Below are 6,000 nucleotides of genomic sequence, written 5' to 3' on the forward strand. Positions count from 1 at the left end.
ATAGGGATGATGTACGACTTAAGAGAGAGAGAAACGAAATATTTAAGCACACGAGAGAAACAGAAATGACACAGAGTTGGATGAGGATAATCAGATAGGAAGGGAGAAGAGAATACAAGTTAGAAAATGGAAGGAGTCCAAGGAAATAGAGGAGAAAGGTGAAGAAGACACAATGAACTGGAATGGGGACTGCAGTTAAATGATGAATGTAAGAAGGTTTTAGAAAGAGTGGAAAAACAATAGAAAAAGAGAAGAGAAGAAGGAACAAGAATGAAGGAAATAGAGCGTGAGGTAAGGAGTCCAACCACATACTCTTTCAGGTGAAAGTAGAGTTGTCAAGGGAAAGCCACCTGCTAGATTGTTCCAGAACTACTTTGTAATATTCTGGAGGAAAGTATTTTTGTGTGTATATATCGTCCTGCTGTGTACCTTGCTACATTTGTAGTTGGTACAGAGCCTGAAGAAGACCTTGCTAGAAGGTTGAAACGTTACGTTTAGTTTATGTTTTATAATAAAATAAATTTCTGCCTTGGTCAGCATATTGAATTTTTCATATCATGGAAAGAAAGCTTAGTGGTGTTTTAATTCTAATTCTTATAAAACTCATTAATCTTATACAGTGCTAATTATAATTCGTTTTTAAAGATGATGAATATACTGCAATTATACCAATAAGTATGTGTTAGCAAGGCAAAAAATGTTAGAACCGTATCCTTCAACATTGCTAAAATTTTATGAGAAAATTATGTATCCCATACCGCGCTAATAACACAAATATGTATAAAGTAAAAAAAAGTACCAGGAATTTGGCTGGAAAAAATCCCACATTGGAGGTATCGAGAATTAATTTTGTCCGTAGGAATACAGCACTACTAAATGACCACGCAGAGGGGTAGAGTAATCTACTATTTAGTTTGTGTACAGCAGCTGTTTACGTTAGTTGTGTTGACGAGTGTCCTGCGATATGCAGAATGGAGACAAATATCGAGCAAAGCATTTGTTCGAAATTTTGTGTTGCCAACAGACTGTCGTTTGCTGAATCGTTGAAAATGCTACAAAATGCCTTTGGTGATTAGTGTCTGTCGAAAACATAAGCGTATGCATGGTACAAGGCTTTCATAGAAGACAGAGAAGTTGTTGCCGATTTGCATCGTTCTGGTCGACCTTCCACATCGACGACTGACGAAAACGTCGGAAAAGTCAGGACAATGGTGTGTGAGTGTGAGAGAGGTGGCTCATTTGCTTGGCATATCACACATGTCCGTTCACAACATTTGGACTGACGTGTTAGACATGAAACGCGTCGCGGCACGACTTGTTCCGAAGGAGCTGAATTTCCTGCAAAAAGTACATCGCAGGGATGTTGCTGAAGACATGATTTCGCGAGCCTCTAGTGATTCAACCTTCATGAAATGTATCATAGCTGGTGACGAGACATGGGTGTATGAGTATGACATGCAAACAGGTCAACATTCTTCGGAATGGTGCTTCAAATTTAACCAAAACATAAAAAAACACCCCAAAGTCGCTCGCAAATTAAGGTCTTGCTCATTGTTTTCTTTGATTATCGTTGTGTTGTGCACTCAGAATTCCTTCCAGCGGGACAAACTGTGAATAAGAAGTTTTAAATGACCGTTATGAGGGGTCTGCGTGAGAATGTTCGCAGGAAAAGACAAGAGTTATGGAAAAACAATTCTTGGATTTTGCGCAACGATAATGCGTTGACGCATACGTCGACTCTTGTTCGTTCACGAGTTTTTGGCCAAAAAATCAACACATGTTCTCGCCCAAGCCCCATATTCTCCAGATATGGCTCCGTGTGATTTTTTAATCTTTCCGCGAATCAAGTTACCACTTTGGGGAGAGCGTTTTCAATCAATTGAATCAATTAAAGGAAATTCGCAGAAGGAACTCAGGGCGATACTGCCTTCTGCGTTTGAATAGGGTTTTGAAAACTGGGTGAAGCGTTCGCATATGTGTGTTGCATCTGATGAGGCCTATTTGGTAGGCGACAAAATAAATGTTGATGATTAACTACGTATTTTGTGTTTTATTCACAAATTCCGGGAACTTTTTGTACGTAGTAGTATAGTTACAATCCTAGTTATTCTTAACTTCTCAATTTGTAATTCACTGATCTTCCCCTGATTTGCCTTTGATATAGGTATGTTGGATGTATTGGTGGCTGCTTAACATTATCTTTATAATTCCTTATTCGCAACAATGTAGGGTTCTCCTTTCTGCCTTGGTAGATTGGTATGTGTTGCCTGGTATAAACTTTCTTATCATATCTGTTACATCCCATACGGGCAGAACTGACTTTCCTTCTCCCAAATATGTAAAGTGCATACATTGTAAATATGTACACAACTTCTACGACTGAAAGAAGACTTCCTCCAAAAAACAATCCTGCGATGCCACCAAAAGACACTGCAAATTAAGATTGCACACCATAATGAAATCTCTTAATTGCAGATATAGCGGTAGAGTAAACATAGAGGATGGATCAGAAGTCTACCGACAATCTTTCATAGGTCGTTCAGGGATGTTGGTTGAGTGTTTTGATATGAGGAAGCCATGGTCCTCGGTGCCATATTTCAGAGTAATGTCATGATGATGCGTTACACTTATGGTATGTGTCCTTTATATCTCGATATTTGGGTTCTGATATTTTACAAAAAAATCATCAACTACTCAGCATCATCTGTAATATCATAAATATCAATACAAAAAAATACATGGGTAAAGAAAAAACCTAGGACAAAACTCACAATTGTTTCTAAAATAACTATACGGTATGATAGGTTCGAGTGAAGGATATGGTAATGAAGGTTAATACTAGTTACACAAGATGAAACCAGACGGTTGAAAAACAACATATTTAATTATAAACTGAACGTGTCTCCGAAGTATGCAGGTACAATGAAGCACGATACAGAAAAGCTGTACACAGAATGCATATGTGTATAGTTTCTATTCTTCTGGCCGTGAAAGCCAAGGCTAGTAGCAAAGCACTAACTAATACCTGCATCGTATCAATGTACGTGCAGTAGACTACACTGTGTACTCTTCAATACGAAATGTTTCTTTAAAGCAGCTGTTGAAAATGTCGACCGCCATGAGTGTACAGCGACGCAGCATGGACTGTTACACACGCTCTAGCATCCCAGGAGTTCGGTTGGTTGGTTGGTTGGTTGATTTGGTGTTTTAAGTCCACTTTATGCCCAGCAAGGCTAATCGGGACTGGATCTACTGTTTAAAGTGGGATCCGAACCACTATGTGCCTCCACCGGGTATCGAACCAAGGACCCCTTAATTACAAGGCAACGACGCTACCACTGCGCAATCGTGGAAGCCCTCCCAGGAGTTTGACGCACGTCCTCAGCTGCTGCGAAGATCCTAGCAACGAGGTCCATGGGAGTGTCGATTGGAGTCTCGTGGACTAAGCTCTTCACATAACACCCGAAGAAGACATACGCAAAGGTAGTTTAGTTCGAGAAACAAAACAGATTACGTGTAAATATAAACAAAGGTAGAAGAGTTTGGATAAACGAATGAAATGCAAATTAATCTGTAATAAAGCACCGAGGACCATGGCTTCCTCATATCAAAACACTCAGCCAAATTCCCTGAACAATATGTGGAAATTTGTGGGTGAAGCTCGGTTTCACCCTGTATATATAATTTATGTACACGTTTTGTAATAAGTTTCATATTAAAAAGACCATTATATTCATAGATATATTCTACAAAATCTATTGAATCTCGCATTTAATATGCTGCCAAATTGATATAAATGAATCACTTCATTACACTATTAATTGAACCATTGAAGTAATATCTATGGACCACTCTAAGAAATATTTGCCTTCAAATACAATTTCTTCCAATAGCCTTCTTGTAAGGAGACTTAAATTTAAAAAAATCCTAATCCGTCTTCTTAAAATCTGATACAATGCTAGTTGCAAGTTGTATATATATATGACTCAGTGATCAAATTGGGCCGGTATGGAAGACCGGTAGTAAATTAAGATGCCGAGAAGATACCAGCTGTAAATAGTAGTAGGAAGCGGGGGTCGAGCAAACAACCTCCCAAAATCTAACAATTTCATAGCGAGCTCTCTTAGTGTAATTTAACTGAAAATCATGATTTTAGCTGATTTCCCAAGTGTAAAAAACTGAAAATTTGTTTTACGCAAGAGGTTAAATTTCAATTTTATTGTATAAAAAATCTAAGATTTAGATAATTTCCCCTATGATACCCAAATTTTACGTATTACCCACACCCACCCACGCAGACTCACACCCACCCACGCATACCCACACCCACCCACGCATACCCATGCACAGCTATTGCAATTTTGTGATTTTTACCTCATACTTGGTATGAGGCCTATTGTTTTCATTAATTTAACACGGTGTTAAACCTATTTTCATGACGTTTTTGTTGATTGTATACTATTGCAACTCTGTGATTTTTTCATATCGTATTTCGTACGAGTGTCATAATTTCTTACGAGTTAAATTACGTAACATTACATAATATTGTGATGCCCCTATATTAATCTCCCTTTATTGTATTTTTATAAGGGTAAACTATTGCATCACGCTTATGTATCAGGTTATTACATAATATTACACATCATTACAATAGGTAACTTGTTGCATCATGTTTATGCAAACAGGTTATTACGAAATATTATAATGACTTGTATCTGACGTGGTGTCTTCTGTTTTTCAACATGGTGTTCCACTTAGGCTACTTAAACTGTTTTCGCATTACACATTAGTCAGTATCGTGAGAGTGGTTGAATAGTACGGAGGTGTTGTTGCTGTACTTTTCATTTTTCATAAAAGCTAAGTTTTTTAACTTATTTCAAAGCTACATACTATTTATTATTTTAAGTTTTAAAAAGTGTATCAAGTGATTTTCATAGTAATTTCGATCAGATTGAGTTTTGATGTGATCAGATGTTACTTATTTTGTCCCGAAAGTCTGTATAAACAACATAGTTGAAAATTTTATCGTTATAGCTGAATTATTTTATTTGAAGGTGGTTCAATTTGTTTTTCATACAGATTGAATTTGGCTTGATTCCTTGTTTTGTATTTTTCTCTGAGAAAATTAATAGTCATCACCCTCCCCAAATCTAACAATTTCATAGTGATCTCTCTTAGTGTAATTTAAGTTTTGTATACTAACATATAAAAAAACAAATATTTATTACAGTGTATAGTACATTTTTATATATTTTTTTAAAATAACATATATTTTTTTAATTATTTTAATTAAAAATATGTCATCTTAAAAAAGTTTTTGTATATAATAAACCAATCTCAAATTTTATATTTTTTAAAAATTAATTTAAGAAACAGAAATAATAATTTTTATATATTTAAAACTAATTCATGAAATTCACATATCAATTTTATATTAGTTCGATCATTTATAACTACCAATTTCCTTTTTGACGCATTTATTAAAAACATTGGTAGGTGAATTATGAACTCATCTGGATTATAAAACATGTCTATGTTTCCTTCAGTTATTCTTTTCAAAGCACTATAAGCTTCATATAACTTCAAATAATATTGTTCTGCAATGTTTAAATTATAATTTTCACGAGGGAATACTTCATTTCTACCATTTTTCAGATACACATTTTTAACTTTACAATTATCAAACTGACTGATATCCTTTTAATGATTGTCATCTCTCCCTGTTTGAAACAGCACAGCTACAAACTCTGGCATGTCATATTGCAAAGATTGGAACTGATTAGTAAGGTCAAATTCAAAAAATTTACCCTCCACTGACCTCTGAATGCATTGGTATGTATAAAATTGAATCGGAATTTGAGGATTTTTCAAAATGTTGGCTTTGTATTTGAGAGCATAATTCGATTATATTCAACTATAGGCATTCGCAACACCATAGACTGGATCACACATTTCGCAGCTTCGGGTAAACTAGCCTCATTAGCTGTTCCATCTGCATTC

This window comes from Lepisma saccharinum, chromosome 22, assembly GCF_977018435.1.
Source record: "Lepisma saccharinum chromosome 22, izLepSacc3.1, whole genome shotgun sequence".
Classification (NCBI taxonomy): Eukaryota; Metazoa; Arthropoda; class Insecta; order Zygentoma; family Lepismatidae; genus Lepisma; species Lepisma saccharinum.